Source organism: Ambystoma mexicanum, chromosome 3q, assembly GCF_040938575.1.
Source record: "Ambystoma mexicanum isolate Mex_15411 chromosome 3q, UKY_AmexF1_1, whole genome shotgun sequence".
NCBI lineage: Eukaryota > Metazoa > Chordata > Amphibia > Caudata > Ambystomatidae > Ambystoma > Ambystoma mexicanum.
The window spans coordinates 393,347,562-393,367,340 of NC_090926.1; the positions used below are offsets into that span (position 1 = coordinate 393,347,562).

The 19,779-nt window shown below is 46.1% G+C and overlaps 1 protein-coding gene across 3 annotated transcripts in view; it reads right to left on the bottom strand.

The window, feature by feature from the left end:
- HMGXB3 (HMG-box containing 3) overlaps positions 1-19,779 on the bottom strand; it is a 1,885,602-nt gene that overhangs the window by 30,667 nt on the left and 1,835,156 nt on the right. The window lies entirely within an intron of this gene.

Below are 19,779 nucleotides of genomic sequence, written 5' to 3' on the forward strand. Positions count from 1 at the left end.
CAAAAGGTTCCATACACACTGAATCCTATTTACATAAAATATATGCCTTTTTGGCCCCTCAAATAACGCATGATATTTTAGTAGAACAGAAGGTCTGTATCAAAATTCTCTAGCCATTGCATTTTAGATTGCTTGTCTGAGTTAATATCACTCTGAAAAACTGATAGTCTCTGGATACCCCAAAAAGACTATGGGCCTAATTATAGGGCCTAATTCACAGAAGCATTTTATAATTGTAAAACCCCATTGGAAACACTCTGTGAATCAGGGCCTATATAGTTGCCCCCTATTATTGCTTAAAAAAGGAAATAAGAAGGGTACAGATAATCTCCAGTGAGGTGGTGGCCCCCAATATATATACTCAACCCTGAATAACGCTAGTGAGTTACAAATCCATCAATAGGGCCAAGCCTGCAAACTACTCTAATAGCACGAGAAGATGCCAAATCAAAGAAAACCTGGAAAAGCTCAGTTGCTGCTATATCTTGCCAAGACAAATCCAATGACAAAGATCTTCCAGAGTCTGTGGATACCGTACTTCAAGAAAACAGAAGCAAATGACGGATTGGTGCTCCCTTCCTTCACCTTGCTGGGTGCTGCTCAGTTGCAGGTCTCAATGCGCCCCTGTTCTTCGAAGAAGCATTGCTGCTCATCTGTGTACTGATCAGTCATTAAGAGGCAGGAGCAACAGAAAACCATGAGCACTGCAATGAGCAAACCAAAAACTGGGCGACAGTGCTCCGTCAGCTACCCACCTGTGTTTCTACCCAGTGCTACCCTGCTTCTATATTTAAAGCGTATATGATATAACAATGATAAGAGACTTCATTAATTATTCTGAGAAACATTCTTTCATCACAATATTATTTGTCAGTTGTATATGATCAATTTCTCTTTTTGCATGCAATTTTCATAATATTGTATAAAAACAGGTTTGATCGGACAAGTGATAAATATTTTTATTTGTATTGATTTAGCTGATGTTACTCAACTTTTCAAATATTCATTACAAAACTTAAATCAATCAAGTTAAAATTCATCAATTACATCATAACACAATAGTTATAAAATCACAGCTATACAAATCAAAACAGAAACGTCATCCATGTATCCTTGTATCCTGCCATCAGATCAACCAACAAGGATGAATTCATGTCAAGATCAAGTTAAGTGTTACTTGAACATATACATGTACGTTTGAATGCTATAACGCATACTTCATGTCTTATCAGAATACCACCTTGATGGCCCCTATCTCGTAATGGTGATTAATATGTTTGTTCCATCTTATGAACCCACACCAGACGTAGGGCTAAAAAATTATAAGTTACTCACCGTAGTGACTAGTCGTTAGTCCCCTTTGCTCCATATTGCATGTGCATCCCTACCTAGAGACGGGAGACAGACCTTTTTCACCAGAAAAAACCTTCTTTCGCTTTAAATTTAGAGGCGCGCAGGGGTGCGGCCCTGGTAGCATGCGCTGCCCTGACTCCGCCCTCCGGCGCCACACCTCAGTCCCCATAGACGCGTCGACAATATATTAACATTGTCTAATGGCACCAGTTTTATTAGGGGGGAGGATGGTGGGACATATAGAGGAAAGGGGACTGCAGTTCAGTAACCTATAATTACTCTTACGTCCCGCCCCCTTTCCTCCATACTGCATGGGTGATTACAACTGAATGTAGCCCTAGGGTGGAGAGGAGACCCTCCTTAAGCAAATAGGTTTCATAGAACCGCCTGTCTGAAAGCCGCGTCTGATCTAGAGCCGGTGTCCGAAAAGTAATGCTTGCAGAAAGCCGAAGGGGTGGCCCAGGTGGCCCTGCTTATGACCTGCCACGAGACCTGCCATTGGAATGCAATGGCATGACCTTGGCTCTGACCACATGGGCGTGCATGTTAGCTGGAAGTGTCTTGTGCTCCCCCTCATAGGTGTCTTTGATGGCCGAGGCCATCCACCGTGCTATAGAGGCCTTGGATGCCCGATACCCGGGCCTTGACCCACCAAAAGTGACAGTGCGTCCGACTTGCGGAAGCCCTTGGTCCTGTCCAAGTAGAATTTTAGAGCGCGCCTGACATCCAGACAGTGCAGGACCCTCTGAGCCTCGTCCTTCAGCTCAGCAAAGAACGCAGCTAGGATTATGTCCTCGTTTAGATGGAAAGCAGAGGGTACCTTTGGTAGGAACGCTGGGTGTGTCAGCTGAACGAACTTATCCTTGTGTAAAGTAGTATATGGCTCTGAAGCCTGGATTTTGCCGAATCTGCGAGCCAAAGTGAGGCCCACTAGCAGGGCTGTCTTAATGCTGACCAGCCTGATGCCCGCAAACACCATTGGCTCAAACGGCTTATGCGCCACCAAGGTGCCCAACACTACATTTAGGTCCCACACGAGGTGTGGTTTCTTAATGGGCGGGTAAAGTCTGGCGAGGCCCGTCAAATGACTCCCGACTATTGGGTTGAAAGAGGAGAAGACATCCTCCTCTGAGTTTCTGTAGGCTGTGGCTGTCCAGAGTGGGCCCCCAGCCCTCGAGAGGGGAGTCCGTAGTGATGGTGACCTGCGGGCTGGCTGCCGCAAGTGCTTGCCCGTCCGCAGATTGCATTCCCTGGACAAGCATTTGATGTCTGAGTGGAGAGAAATGAAGATTTCTGACCAGCTCCGCTTGGGAGCCCTGCTTCTCATTCCATGAGGCTGTGAAGTGCAGCTGTAATCTCCTCATCCTAAAACTCGTGTGGTGGGCGGCCAGCAGGACCACCGCCATGAGTCCCAATAAGTGTTGGTACCACCAGGCCGATGTCACCTCTTGGGTGAGGAGGTGAGTCGTGGCCCTTTTGATGGCCGTGATCTTGTCCTCCGAGGGGAAAACTCTCTCAGAGCACATGTCGCAGATGAGGCCCAAGAAAATCAGTCTCTGCATGGGTTGCCGCTGAGATTTCCTGAGGTTGAGCGTAAATCCCAGGTTGTGTAGTGTGCTCATAAGAGTGGAGGAAGTGTGGTGCACCACCTCCAGTGAAGTAGCCCTGACAAGCCAGTCATCGAGGTATGGGTAGATGTGGTGGCTCTGGGCCCTGAGGAGGGCTGCCTTTGCATTCATGAGTCTGGTAAACACCCTGGGAGCCGAGTTGAGGCTGAAGGAGAGCACCTTGTATTGGAAATGGCAGCCAATGATCCTGAACCGTAGGAAGGAACGATGTGGCTGCCAAATCGGGACGTGTAGATATGAGTCCTTCGGATCCAGGGAGCACATCCAGCACAATGTCTCCGCTATGAGTGCTGGCGTAACCATCTTGACTTTTTGAAGAGGGATGGAGAGGTTGAGGGTGGAAAGTCCCAACACAACTATCAGGCCAGCCTGGTTCTTCTTTTGTATGGTGAAAATCCTGGAATAGAATCCCAATCCTCGCTGGGAGGCTGGGACATCTTCCACTGCCTGGCTCTAAACGAGCGACTGAATCTCTGCCAACAGAGTTGCTGCCCCATTCTGTGGGAGTGGAGGGGAGGAGGGAGGAAAGGAAGGGATCGGTAGGCGGTACCCCGTGGATACTACAGAGAGGATCCAGGGGTCCGCAAAATACTGACGCCAGAACTGTGCTTGAAAGACAAGCCTGCCCCCCACTGGAGACACGTGGACCTGAAGCGGCGCGTCATGCCTTCTTTCCCTCGGAGTCTTTTGCTGGAAAAAGCCTTTACTTCCCCCCTTTTTATGGTTTGCGCTGGTGTTAAAATCAGTGAATGGTCAGGCTGCCTGGACCTCCATTCTTGGAAGCCGCGGAACCCTCCAAACGTCCGCCCCTTGTCGGAGCGTTGATGTGACTGGGTGTACGCCTTGGGCCTGGCCTTCGTAAGGATAGATAAAGACTTTGCAGATTGCAAACTGTTTTCCTTCTCATGTCCGTGGCGATGCATATGGCCCGGCAAGAGGTGTCGATGTGGGCCACGGTGGATTCCATGATGTCTTGCACCACCGTTTTAGCCTCCACCAGTCCCGCCTTGAAGCGTGACTGGCTCTGCGCCGGAAGTTCTGGAAGGAAGTCGGCTATTTCCCGCCAAAGTCTCTGGTTAATGGCTGCCAGCATGGCATCTGCGTTGGCTTGCCGAAGATGCAGCAAAACGTTGGAATAAAGCTTCTTCCCATACGTCTCCAAGATCTTCTCCTCCTTGCCTAGCAGCGCTGAGGACGATGTAGCCGAGGATGACTGAGGCTTTGAGTAGAGTGATGCTGCAGCAATCACCGAAGAGTGTGGTTGAAGGTGGGCCGACAGCAAGAGTGTATCCCCCTCCATTTGCCTGTACTTGGCGTTCAGGGGTCGATTGACCGCCTGGACTGAGTGGGGTTGAGCCACTGCGGGTTTTAGACAAGGCGACAATGGCCTTCTGCATCGGAATCCCCATCCTAGCCGAGGGGCGTAGAGTGAGGACCTTGGCGAGCACCTCTGCCTCTGGTTGTTCATCTTTGGGCTGAGGAAGCCCCAGGTATTCAGCCAGACCTGCAAGTCATTTGTGGAAGGCCTTTGCTTCAGGTCCTGGAGGTGACCTCTTGAAGAGCTCCCTCCACCTAGCCAGTCTATTCTTCAGGGCACATGAGGAGAGCGCATCATACGCGGTACAACCTTCCCACCCGTGGTCGGGGCCAAGGCAGCGGAGGCAAAGGGCGTGGGGAGATGATGCAGAAAAGAGGTCTGAGGTGTGGCGCTGGAGGGCAGAGTCAGGGCAGGGCATGCTCCCAAGGCCGCACACCTGTGCGCCTTTAAATTTAAAGGGGAAGAAGATTTTTTTTCTGGTGAAAAAGGTTCTGTCTCCCGTCCGTAGGAAGGAACGCCCATGCAGTATGGAAAGGGGATGGGACGTAAGAGTATATAAAAGACAATTACACTAAATAGTTATTTTTCTTATTAGTGTCATATCATACCTAATTTAAATACAGAAACAGAGTAACACAAGATACTAATTCTAGTAGAAGGTCTTTATACATATCTCAGTACTGGAATCACACTGACTCCGAATAGCACAGCTGCAATATCCCACAGCTTCAACATTTCCTCTTTCCTCTAGCCAAGTCCACTTTGATGTTTACAGATTTTGGCAAGTCGAGTTGTCCAACCACGAAATTGTCTACTTTGTCCTGTTATGAACATTTGACATATGTTTAACATTGGGAGCTATGCCAGCATCATTAGTTTGCTCTGCTCAGTCAATCAAAGGTCATATTCTACTCAGACACTCAGAAGATGGTGGATCTCTCCCATTACTTTCTATGTGCAAATGACCTCTTATTGAGCAGATTCAGGCCCGGAGACGCCTCCAGGATTTGGAGCACCGGATTTGGTATTCGGAGTAACTGCATCATTTTTTACTTTTGCAGTGACCCCAAGGGGCCTTACAACAATAAACCACATACCCTTAATGGTTATCACACCTGCGTGGGGGCCTAATGGGCTATTACCGGCCTCCCAGCTTGCTAGCCTGAGACTATTGAAGCAAAGACCTTGGCAAGGGCTCAGCACCTTTACTGGCACAGTACAATCCCTGTAGCGGGGGTGATAGCTATTTGCATCCCAGCGCTTCTTTCCGGGCGCGTATAGTTTCAATTTTTTGTGTTCCTAGGAGATGGGCTCTATGTGTATTGCGAAAGCCCAATCTCTGTTAAAAAAAACTGATTGCCGTTCGGACTGATTTTCTGTACTCTGTCCTGGTAGACAGATGTATTGAAGGCCAACCTATATTGTGACAGGGACAACTCTGGGGAGCTGTAGCCAAACCAGTTCAGGTAGCAGTGACAGACGGACTAGGCTAAATTCGTCAGAGGTGGTGAGTTTGTAGACGGGTCCTGTCACGATGTATTATGCAGCCCAAGCAAGTCAGGATTTTCTTTCTGTTGCAATGAATGTGGTGCACAAAAACTGATTTTTATTTTTACAATATCACTTTGTTTTAGGGAGGCCTCCAACCAGTCTTGCACCCAATCTCCACCAGCACCCTGTATCACAATAGACCAGGAACCAGGCTGCTGTGTTATCAATGAATATTTATTAATTCATGATTTAATGGAAACATTTTATAACAGTTACAATGGACACAGGGGGCGGCAACACAAACTTCAAAGTATTCTTAGTCAAATGGCACACTAAGACAACTCAAACATGGATGGCACACGGATTTACTTAATGGATTTCATCACTACAATCAATAGTTCAAGACACCAAGAAAATGAATGCAACCCACAGGAAAGTGCATGCGCACACAAAAGATGTTGGGTTCCAGCAACCCACACCCCCTTAGACCTCCACTAAGGTTGTCAGCTTGGAATGGAAGGCAGTGGCAAGGTCTGGGAACACCAGGTTAAAATCAGATTTTTAATGGGGTTTTCAGAAACAATACGGGAACAGCAATGAATGGGACAATTCGTTTCTCTGCACCAGGTAAAATGGGTTTGTACTTAGTTAGGAGAAATGCTATGCAACAGCACACGCACCAGCACCTCGTGCTGCTTGAACTAGAAGACAAATAGGGCTTCATAACAGACTGGCTAGCACACAATAGGAAACTCGATTTTAGCACATGCAACATATGAGCAAATTAAAAGGTAATGCAATTGTAAATCCGCTATCAAAATATAGTAGGGGAAGGGGGATAGACTAGGAAAAATGGTTTGAGACAGGTTAAGCAAATATTCCAGGGAAACAAAAATGCAAATGACAGACATGCTTTAAGCAATGGGGTACTCACATAGGAAAATCGGGTTTCAGTTAAAATGACAGAGGCACATAACAAGAAGGCTCTGGGCAAAGGGATTACTCACAATAGGAAAAGCGATTTGGGTGTAAAATGACAGATGCAAATAGAAATTAATTTTAGAAAACACCATTTAACACACAGACAAATTTGTTTTTATCTTGCAATGAATTTGATTTTTTGGGGAAACACTTTAAGACTATAATGACTCACAAGTCACTGGGAAGGAATAGTTAGTTTTGAATGCCAACCATTCCAATCATGTGAAATAAATGTGGGAATTAACTGATTTACTGAAAAAAAATATACTAGTGATCTACACAAGCAACTGGAGATTGTTCAATGGGAAAGGACAGAAATGCACAGACAAACAACAGATTTTCAATGGAAACAATTGCTACAATGCACAGGCAAGTGAAATATTTTTCAATAGGAAAATGACTGAATTACACCAACGAAGAAGATAGGGGATTTTTCCATGGGGGAATCTCTATGGCAATGCTGAAGGCTATATGGTTTATTTAATCTATTGCTGGGGATGTATATACATACAGAGGAGGGCTTGATAGACATCAAGGGAGCACCAGAGCCTCACTGCTGGGACAATCAAGGGGTCAGTCAAGGCCTCTCTCTGTCCTCCAAAAAGGTTCCACTCCAGCTCCAGGCTTCACTCCAAGACTTGGGCCCATCTCTGCAAGGATGGTTCCAAATCTGGTCAGCTGCACACCTCAAGAAATGGTAGGGAGAGTCTTGATTTGAGGCGGAGTGACTTATTTATAAGGTAAATGACATCATAGATGTGTCGTAGTTCTTGCAACATTGATAGGGCAATGTTAAAGGGTCCCCTCACATCTGTGGGCCAATAGGTCCAGAGAAAACAGGAGTGTCTCTGGGAGGCCAAGGGAGGATACTCCATCAATCATCTAACTGGAACAGGGGGCTGGGTCTGGTGTTTACACATGAAAATCTCACTGTATGATCAATGCCCTTTCTCATCATATTATTACAAGTGTGCCAGCATTTATTAACACTATATGTTTCAGGGAATCGCCTAAACCTTATTTGATGTCTGTGTGACCTACTAGTGTGAAGCTACAGTATTTTCTTGCTTACGCCAGAACTATATTATTGAAAATCAGACACTTGGTGGGCAGAATATGGATGACATTTTACATATTCTAATTTTCATGATTCTCAAATGTATACAGAGATCACAACCAAGTTTGTCCTCGTAACTTGTGGTGTGTTGGGATCACAAAAATTATTTTTGGCTCGCCAGAAGCAGCTTCCGGACTGCTTTTCAGAAATCCAAACATGAATAGTGTAGGATTCATATTTTCAGAGTTATTCCCTAAACAGCATATCTCCTATTCTGTGTAATGGTTATGAAACGACTCTGGACTCTGACCCCCACCCTTGGAAGGGATCTGGTTTTGGCTCCGACGTCAATAGGGAGGCTTTTGTTTAGATTAGCCCAAAGCTTCAAGGGCTGATGGCCAGTTTTTATGACGGACTAAGTGGTTTTACTAATAAAACCTGGGGTGCAGCAGAATTCCTTAACTCGTCCCCCTTACAACGGAGCTTGGAATCTAGTTCCGGACTTGGGGAACCTACAGCAAAGAAATGAAACTAGGATTTTGGCCTACCTTGGCTGCAAGCATTTTACATTTAAATCGACTCATAGATGTAAAACCGTCGCAGAGTGGTTACCTGCAAACAGTGATTACAGAAGGGAAACATCATATATATTTAAAGACTTTAGCTGTACATGTGAAAGTTCAAACTATCCCTTTAAGGCATAATTGAAATGACCTTTGTCAATTCCAGCCGTGAATGGCTTTCACTCTGCTGAAATTCAAAATCTCCAAGTAGATTCTGCGAATTATTGAGTCTTCTTGTGATGGGCTCATGATGGACAAAACTTACAGTGCCCTTATTACACTTTTGCACACATTTTGAAGAGCATTTCTTTAATAAAGGGAAACACAGATTTTATATGCAATGATTCCTGTCACAGTTAAAGCTCCATTCTGCTGTGCAGGCTTGCACATAATCTGGGCATTTTTATTTACATGCTGGATGCTGCCGTTTCTGACAAGATGGCCCCAGCTTTCTCAGACTTTTTACACATTTTCTCTCGTGTCTTTCCCTTAGGTAGGGCAATGACAATTTTTTAGGCATCTCCAAGTTTTGAAGCCTAAATTTGCTCCTTTTCGCTTTAAAATTGCAAGGCCTTATTTCCATGTTAATTCACAACAGGCCTTTAATTTTGGGGAGCCCTCATACTGACTCCGGATTTAGGGGTTGAAGGCTATTTCACCCCACAGTCCACAATGAGGTCACACAATGGAAATCACATTTTACACTTAGACAGGATGTATAAAAATACAATTATTTATTGCCCAAACATACTATAGAAAAACGACTACTGTCAAGTAGAGTTATCACACAACACTAGAAAAATAATTACATACATACATTCACTTATCAGGGGGCATAATATACATCACAAACTCCTGCAAAGGAGAGGTAAGTTTATTTTATGCACATATAGGTCCATCGAGAATGATTCCTAACTCAAAATCTGCAGCCCAAAGTGGTCTGGGGCCTTTTGCGCAATAGCTCAGGTAAAGGTCCACAGATTCTGTAAGGCAAGAATAAATGCAGGTAGGGTCTCTGGGATCCAGTGAAGAGTTCTAATTGTCAGAGTACAAGTTAAACCAGCTAACAGAAGTAGACCCAGCTGTCAGAAGTATTGCGCGAGCAAGCAATGGCAAAGCCAATATTGTTAGCCCATAGACTTATAATGGGAGTTTAGGGGAAGGTAAGAACCACTGTAACTTACCCTCCGTACTCTGAATCTTCCCAAGACCTGGCTTATCGACGGAAGAGGGTCCGCGGTTGCTTTCCTGCCATTAGTCGCAGTCCTCGATTTGCAGGGGTTGATGGTTCTAGCTGATCTCTGGTTGGTGTCTTTCGCTGGTGCAAGGACTCTCCAATGAAGAATGCAGCAGAACTCGATGCAGGACCCCTTTCAGGACTGGACTCGGGTCAGGTAAGCGAATTCAGATGGTGGTCGCTGCAGCAAGGCAATGCAAAAGGGACTCAACTGCCACGCTCAGACGTTCCCTTCTGTCTCGGGTCCACGAGGATGCTGAAATTTCACAGAGGACAGTCTTGAAGGTGATGCCGAGGAGCCTCCAAAGTTCCAGTTCAAAACTCGGAACAGCGATGTTGACAGCACGGTAGCCCAAACTCTGAGCTGGTCAGCCAAAGGACGGTCCCGGGACATTTCCAAAGGCTCTTCTTCGCAGGGTACCGGGCAGACATCAGGAATGGATGTTCCCTCCACTGCCAGGGTCGCAGCTCCTTTGCAGGGCTGTTAAAGATTTTCAGCAAGACAGGGCTCCACCAGGAGAGCAACAGAAGTTGGTAACCAAGCCTCTTTCCGACGGGTCAGTGGTTGCTTTGCAGTTCTCACAGCTGAATTGAAGTCTTGGTTCCTTCAGGATCTCTGAAGAATAGGTGCAGGGGTCTTCTGCTTATCCTAAAAGCCAGGTAAGAGCCAGAACTCACACTAGTCAATAGCAGGACTAGCACCCCACACACACACACACACCCCCAGCAGTGGTCCAATCAGGACCACTGGCGGGAACATCCATGTACGCCACTCACACACACCGAAACCAGTTTGTAAAGCGGGACCAGACAGTCCCAGCCCACATCTTGCCAGCAAACACACACAGCCGTCCAGTAGCCTGCCAAAAGCTTCTGCTTTCCCTGGCACTAGAAGTCCTTATAAGGACTAAAAGACAAAATGGCCAAAAGACAAGCGAAAAATCTCATGGCACGGTCATGTTTGACCAGTAGCCACAGTTAGTAGCCAAACGCAATAAACGCGTTAAGGCTACAACGAAAAGTCCCAGCACACCCAGAGTCACCAAAAAGCCTCTGAGTGTTAGTTTAGGGATAAACAAATAGTGCACCCCATTGTACTGCAGTGTAAGCTGCATTGTACAATAATAAAAGTTACCACAAGCGCTAATAAGTTACTAAAAGCAGTAACAAAGTCACAAGACTAAAGGAAACAATGTGTAGAGGAGGTCCCATATATGACCTGCACTCCAGTCACCCATATTGACGTACCAGGAACGTACACACCGAGATATGTGACGTATGAGGAGCAAATAAAGCAGCAAAGACAACCGTACCAGCAGCTGATACGAAATGAAGACTACTTACAGACTGTCCCCGAAGAAACTCAAAAGGCCTTACTGGAGGACGAATGGTGACGACACAATGGCCCGGACAGACGCACAGATGAACGAAAATGACAACCAAAAGAGGACACACAAAGACGACAACGTTTTGAAGAAGGACATCATGAAACTATAAGAAGACACAATGGTGAAACATACAGAAACTTAAACTGCAAAGCAGGATGGAGATATTCAACCAGTTGACAACTGTACATATGCTTGTAACGCAAGAAGCGAAGAAAACAGTGCGGCTTGCAATGCTTAGCAGAAGAATAGAGCGGCATGCGCCAATACACATTAGCTACCTCAACGAAACACAATATATATAGTGAAAAGCCACTTTGTACTAAAGCAGAATTAACCCAGGTTACTAAGGGTCAAGCAAGCCAGGATTCATGTTCTAAGCAAAACCAAGAAGGAAGGCCGGAATCGAAACTTAGCAAGAAGCAGCTTGCACTGGAGCAGCCGAGGTCAAATCAAGAGAGACACACGGATGGCAACTTCAGAGAATCGAAAGTTAAGAGCAGAACAGAACTGCCCCATGAAGGTCGAGATAAGGGGGGCCCAGGTTGGTTGCAAGCCCAACAAAGAATTCAATGCACAAATAGAAGGAAAAAGAAGCAGATTCATGGTGTACTAACACTTGACCAGCCAGGCGCGAAGAGGTACCAACGTCTGATGTCACCCAAAACCAGAGGAGGCCATAACTTTTCCTGATAAGCTACAGTTTTGAGGCCATCCTCAGGCAACTAATTGACACATAGCCCTAAAGTACTGATTGATGGAAGGGAGGCAGGGTGAATCTTGGGGCATACCGCATCTGGGTGACCATTCTGCATGCTGCTAATTAAAGTGGAGATTTATGCTTGGGGGTGTAACTGACCCAATTACAATGGACCAAATAATCTAGGGTCCTATAGCCAGTAGAACCAATGAGATGTCGTACTTGTAGTGAAATCTTGCACGAGTGATGTAGAGAGATGGGCGTAGACGCCTACCTGATAAGAGTTATCCAATCCTCACACTCCGTTACCATATACAGATATAGCACCTATACTTAAGTTACCTTTTTAGCCAATAGATTTGCATGACAAACTTATGAGTGTTACACGTCAATGATGACAAATTTGTACAATAACTATTGCTGTCTGAATGAAGATTTTGGGAGTTGCAGCGAGACGGACTTCGCGTCACTGTTGATTTATATGTTTCCCCATTTTTTGTAGCTGTCATTAAACTGACTCCCCTTTGCCAACCCGTTGAGTTGTCCTTCTTTGATTGGTGTTGGAGTAAGAGAATCCTGCACCACATCCACCTCAATGTGCAGCTATCTCGTCTTAAAGTACTCGAGGGTGCGCTCTGATCCTATGGGCCCGTCAGAGGTCGCTCTGCCCTCCTGTACACTTGGTAGTGGGGAGGATGGTTTTGACCATTGATTATTGATAAGACCCATATTGACCGTCGACACAAAGAAACTCTAGGTCTTCGGCAATATCACGAGTCCTTCGCCATTCGGCTGAGTAGACTGTGAAGCTTCCCGTGGACAATGAGTTTAAATTGATGCAAAAATTGCAGTGGGCCTGAAGGGACCCGTTTTAAAAAAACATAACCCTTCCATTCCTACTGGCAGCGGATGAGGCGAAAGACTGAAAGAGGCGGTAACAGAGGCGGTGATACCGAGGATCCAGAGAGGAACAATGCGAACGGTGAGTAAAACTAAAATTGAATGCTTTGGCAAATGTCATAGGCATTAGACCAAGTAAGGGAAATGGTAACGGAGGGAGGTGGTAAAACAAAATAGTCAGAAGTAGAGAAGACAAGACTGTATATATATAAGGGGATAATGACTCGAGAATAATTGAGAAAACAGAGGTTACCGGGTTAGACACCCGAGAAAACAGAGGTTACCGGGGTAGACATCCGAGAAAACAGAGATTACCAGGGAGGACACCTGAGAAGAGAGAGGATACCAGGGCGGACACCTGAGAAAGAGAGAGGATACGCCTTATTCCTGCGCTTTAATATAGCGGTCAGAAGAAACGTGAACTCAGGGCCCCACATAATAGGGGATGACTAGATAGCTACCACGTTTTAAGACGTCATAAAAGGGGTTTGTTTGAACTCCATGTCGGGGTGTTAATTAGAAGGCAGAGATATTTGTGTCCAGCTGGTGTCTGTCTAGTCTGTTAAATGTTTGTCGTAAATGTTCTTTTGATGAGTCACATGTAAGAAATGTTGTCTCCTTGTTGTTTGGAATTGATTAGGGGTTTTACACAATTCTATAGTTGAGAGGGAATTGCACATGAATTGATGTTTTTGAGAAAACTGGAAAAGAAAAAGAGGTTTTGGCAGGAAAAATTGGATTGGAGCTTGCAGTGTTCATATTGATTACAGTGTTTAAGTTACATGAAAGCAATGAAAAGTGTTGTATAAGAGGAAAAGAGCACAGATGTAAGCATGAAAGACATTACTCCATTAGCACACTTATGCAAGCAACTGCAATAACATGCACCCAAGATTAAGAAATACAGCACCGAGTGGGTTAAGGGTACCGCCCACAAGATGTTTATGCAATGGCCACAAAATGGGTCGTTATCTAAAGCCGTCTTGCAACATATGACGACTTACTTACATGCCACATATACAGGCAAGAAACTAGAAAAACCCCTTGCTGTTCTAGAGCTTTGGAAAATGTTTGAACAGCCAAAGGAGGAAGAGCCACCCGCAGATTGGATATTCAATGTATGCACGGAGGGGGGTGAGATGCCTACCGCGCCACCTGCCCCACCTGAGAAAGAAGCCGAGGGAAGTAAGCCCGAGGGACTCTACCCGTTAATGGAGCTCAAGGCAGCCACGGGGTATAGCAACCCCGCATATGAGTCACCTACATATACTAGTGACGAAATTAAGGGGAAGGAACAAAACAAGAATCTTACCTCTGAAGTCCCAAGGGACAAGGGGAGGCACAATGATAAGAAAAAGGATAAGACACAGACAAGTGCATCTCTCGAAAAGGAGAGAGAGGGAAAGAAGTAGAAAGGAAGTGAAGATAGAACTGATGAGATAGCATTCACGAAAGATGAATGGATGGGAGGACAAATATTATTGAAACTCGATGGGAAAGGAATTGATGATGCGAGACCTAAAGGGAGGTCAGATGAGCCACAGAGAAGGGAGAAAGAGAAGGAGTTAGGAGACGAAAGGATAAGAAGGAAAGATCGGCTGAGACGAGAACAGCTATATCGCGGAGAGCAAGAAAAGCAGCTCAATCGCAAACAGAAAGCAGCCTATGGCCCATACAGACAGAATCAGCAAAGGTTGGAAGAAGAGCAAAGGGTACGTGAAAAAAGGATAAGGAGATGAAAAGATGAGGAGGTTCGAATAACAGATGAACGTAGAAATGAAAGGAGAAGGGAAGAGGATAAGGTCAGAGAAGAGGCGAGGAAACACAAAGAATTTGATGAGGATTTTGAACGCAAGCGCAGACAGAGGGCACGCAATCTCGAATATTTGGAGAGGGAAGTTATAAACCCTGATCCAGTTGTAGACTGGGAAGACATTGAAGAATTCTTTCCTGCGTACGACTCAGTACCAGGCTCAACTAGGGCGAATATTGAAGATGACTTTGACACCCGAAGCATCGGGGAAACGATCGATAAAATATATGATGAAATGGGGCTAGACCAAACATTCCAAGGAGAGGGGCAAGACGAGCGCTTGGAAAGCACTCAGATGTACGACACTGAGGATGTCACCCGAAGTAGTGGGAGTAGGAAGCTGTCCCTGGATAGATTAGAAATAAGTAAAAACGATGATGATACAAGGAGTTGCATGAATTGGGAGCAATCAATGTCTGACTCCGGAGAGGAGACAGAGTGCTAGACAAATGAGGAAGGGAGACGGCGCGGAAAGCGGCTCCTAGGGGATAAAGGGGTGCGATGGTCAGAAGCTAGCGAGTCCCCACCAAGGGCATCAGTGTCTGCCACACAGTCTGACCGGCATGAAGGAACACCCCATGGTCAGAGGGGGGGTGTCAGCACCCGCCTATGTAGACAGGTTGAGGACATTGCCAGACAGACGGCGATGCGGGAATATTACCCCTGCGATAGACAGGAGAGATATGAGGGAAGAGAAAGAAGGCTGCGTGTTCCAATTTCCGCTGCTAGAAAAGGGGAGAGCGAGACCACAATATACTCCATGGCCACACATGGATCGAGAGAACTTGAAAAACAAGCTTCCAATGCTGACATCGGGAGTCACGCTGGCTATAGGGGACATTAAAGATCTCCTTATCGCCATACTTGGTGAGAGAGCAGACGATGTGTGGACACGGGCAGGCTACCCTGGTGTAACGACAATTAACACTGCGCACGAAGGAGCGCCATTTAACAATTGCAGTGCAGCAGTATGGAAAGCGCTACAAATGCTTTACCCAGACACTTCAGATATGGGAGCTATAATGACTTGAAAAATGAAGGAGTCAGAAGATCCGTTAATTTATATTCAGAATTCCCAAAACGCGTGGGTGCTCGAAGCGCATGAATCTTGGACGAAATCTATACCTGTATTTTATCACATACTGTGCCAAGGGTTACCAGAGCCGGTACAAAAGCAGCTTAAGAAATTGGTAGAATATGAGGCTAAACCTTGGGCTGAAATACAGTTAACTATCGCTCATTACTGTAGACTGTTGCAAGAAAAGAATCGAAAAAAGGAGGCAACTCGAAAAGGTGAAGAAGCGAAACTGGTGCAAAAGAAATTATCGAAGTATGCTCTTGAAGGAGCCATGTTGGCCAACCCATCCGAACAAAACATGCAACAGATGGCTAATCCACAACAGAATACCCAGGGTAATGTAGGATTTCACCCGAGGGGAAGGGGATTTAGAGGAAGAGGATGGCAGAGCAATCAGGGAGGTTTCCAAAGTAATCAAGGAGGCTTTCAAAACGTGCAAATGGGCAATCCCGATATGTCAAATGGACAAATAGTCCGACCTCTGCCAGTATGTTGGCTGTGTGGAATGACAGGGCATTTGGCGCGCATGTGTAGAAGTCAAGGCGTCAAGGCGCGTGGCAAAATAGCCAAGGAATGGGAGCAGGCACGGCAAATCCACCTGCAGCCTCAAAACAGGGAGGTGCACAGAATCACATGGTGCAGCAGCAAGCGCCAGGGGTGCAGAAAGGTGCGCAACAAGGGGTTCAACCGCAGAGCATGGGAAATTTGCCACAAGGGCAATCCCCACAGGCATCTCCGAAACCTTTCCAAGGCACAAACTCTGGAAGGGGAGGCAACCCTGGGAATGGAGAAAATCCACAAGTATACAGTGGGCCGAACTTGTATATGAACTAGGACAACTCACTGGGAACACTGATGTGCTCTATCCTATCAGTGACACCAGACCCTAACAGGGAACCTAGGGTGAATGTCGTCATAGGGGGTAAAGAATATTTCTTCCTAGTTGACACGGGTGCAACACGCTCATGCATACGGGAAGGGAAGTTTTCCTTGTCCGGCGAGGCCATAGATACTGAGAGTTTTACAGGCGCTCACAGTTGAGTTCCCTTTACAGACGCACTCCCGTAGGAGAGTGCGAAATGAATGTACCTTTGTTGTATTCACAGCAGACCCCGGTAAACATTTTGGGGCGAGACTTAATGACAAAACTGAACATGATGATCTTGTTCACGGAGGAGGGCATAGTATGCGCCACTCCAGGAATGCATTATTCAAACATGTGCAAAATGATCAGAGCATACTCAGGACACATAGCCATGAGAGCTATACCGCTGGAGCCAGAGGTTTTCGCCTATGGCATGCGTGTGCTTATGGCAGGATTGCCAGGCCTTGCAGACAGGGTCATGAGAACCCCTGACGAGTTTTTATTCAGACCAAGAATACCTATGCATGAAGAGAAGGGACAAGTATTTCCCTTGACGATACATGCTGCAGCAGTGCAAGGGAAAGTAGCATTGGTTGAAGGCTATGATGATGAAGGTACGCAATGGTGCGCTATTATCGCCATTGAAGAAGGGCATCGAGTGACTGACGTCACTGATGATGATCTGTTTGAAGAATAACCAGACTCAGAAGAGACAAGGGTAGAAGTGAGTCTCATATTTTGGGGAAAAATGATCAAAAGAGAAGTGCCTCAGAGAATGATGTTGGCACTGATACGTCCAGAATACTTTGACGGCGACATGGCCCAGGTTCCTGTCTCATTGTGGACTACAGGACCCAATGACGTAGGCCTCCTGAAAGGGGTTGGAGAAGTGAAAATTAAACTGAAACCAGGAGCAATTTTAGTGAGAGCGCGACAATATTCCATGTTCAGAAAGGCAGATGAAGGGATCGCGAAGATAATTTCCGCCATGAAGGACCAGGCATCTTAGTGACGTCAGAGTCAACATGTAATACGATGATTTATCCTGTCATAAAAATCAAAGGGAGGGACTTGGTGTTTAATCCAGGATTTACGAGCATTAAACGATATTGTTGAGGCCAAGTTCCCTCTAGTCCCTAACCCAGCTACAATCCTATGTAATATACCAGTCTAGGCAAAATATTTCATGTTGATCGATTTGAAAAATGCTTTTTTCTCAATCCCGTTGCACCATGACTCACAAGATCTGACGTCATTCATATTCAGACAAATGCGTCTGAAAAGCATGAGGTTGCCACAGGGGTACTGTGAGTCCCCGTCCATTTTCAACAGAGTCCTACAGATGGACCTAAGCAATATTGCATTAGAAAGTGTTGTCTTGCAGTATGTGGATGACATCCTAATCTGTAACATCACAGAGGAGCATTGCAGGCAGGATTCAGTCCCGCTATTGACTATACAGGCTGAGAAAGGATATAAGGTTGACAAGGAAAAGCTACAGTATTGTCAACAGGAAGTGCTGTACATCGGCCAACTAATCTCGCATGAGGGCAAGAAGGTGCCCCCAGAAAGGGCTGGAGCAATACTGAACGCGGCTAAGCCACACACAATAAAGCAAATGCAGAGCTTTCTAGGCGTATGCAACTATGTCAGAGCATGGGTTTTTGATTACAGCTCGTATACCAAGCCCTTGCTCCAGGCCCTAAAGAAGGCCCAGGTGTCAAAAGAAAAGATTGAAAGGACTGAGGCAATGTAAAAAGGGTTTGCAGAACTCAAGAGAGCGATTTGTACGGCTCCAGTTCTTGGGATTCCTAATTATGCAGAGGGATTCTACCTATTCTTGCACGCAGATGGCAACGTGATGACGGCAGTACTCGCTCAAAAAACCTTGTTGGGGTACAAGCCCCTGGTATATTACAGTGGGAACCTGGACCCAGTAATGAGAGGCCACTTCCCATGTGAACAAAGTTTAGCTGCCGCAGCGTTCGCCATAGAGAAGGCAACAACCACTGTAATGGGATGTTCCATGACGTTATACGTCAAGCACTCATTGTTCGCCATTTTAGAGAAACCAAAGGGCACATTGACGTCTCAGAGAGCATCTGCATATGAAGTGATGATATCAAATCCATCGATCAAAATAGTTTGATGCAAAACAGTGAACCCAGCCACGTTCATAGCAGAGCCAGTCACCGAAGGAGAACCGATACATGACTGTGCAAATTATGAAGAATTCTATGATGAAATCCCCGGGGTAAAAGAAAATGCCCTGGCGGGAGGGGAGATCGTTTTTATTGACGGATCTTTGAGAATCGATCAAGAAGATGGACAAAGATATACAGGCCTTGCTGTAATAAAACACATAGCAAACGGAGAATTTCGAGTACTCGTCAGTGCACAAATACCATCTCACTGTTCCGCACAGGCTGCAGAATTGCTGACGCTGATACTCGCCATTCAGAATCAGCAGACCAGGAAGTAACGTTGTACAGTGACTCTGCCTATGTGACGTCTACAGTGCATGCAGGCTTAGCACTCTGGAAAAGGAGGGGATACCTCCGAGTAGACGGCACGCCAGTGCAGCACGCAGCCTTACTGGACAGACTGATTAAGGCACTACAGCTCCCAGTGGGCATTGCGGTTGTGAAATGCGCCGCCCACACAAAACGGACATAATTTGTGTCCCGCAGAAACCATGCAGCAGACACGGAAGCCAAGCGTATGGCATCCAAAAGTGAGACGATCATGGAGGTGGAAGTTGCGTGCACCCATGAGAGAATGATGGTGGCAGGAACCACACCTGAAGCTTATAGCAATATGGGGCAGACACAACTGATGGAGCTTCAAGGGGAGGCACCGCAGGACGAGAAGAACCTGTGGAAACGTCGAGGGTGTTCTTTAAACCCCTCTGATGGATTGTGGTGGCAAGACAGCACTGGTAAACCAGTAATGCCTATAGCCCTACTACAAATAGCACTGGAGCAATTGCATTACCCCATACACATGTCAAAAGAACATTTAGCAGCAACGCTCGCGGAAGACTAGTTCATACCGAATTTAGCTGAGCATGTTGCATTCTTTATGGTGAACTGCATAGTCTGCCAGCAATTCACCGCTGGGCACACATTAAAAGTAGTGAGAGGAGTCATCCCCCCGGCCAAATGGGCCTTTTCAGCACTTACATATCGACTACGTCGACGTGATTCAAGTGTGTAACGGGTGCAGGTACTTAATTGTAGTGGTGTGTCCATTCTCTAGGTGGATAGAGGCAGGTCCTTGTACACACCCAGACTCAACCTGTGCGGCCAAATCCCTGGTGAGGGAAGTGTTCCCTAGGTGGGGGTTATGTGAGGTAATGAGATCAGACAATGGGGCTCATTTTGTAAATGCAGTCTTTGAGCAGATTAGCT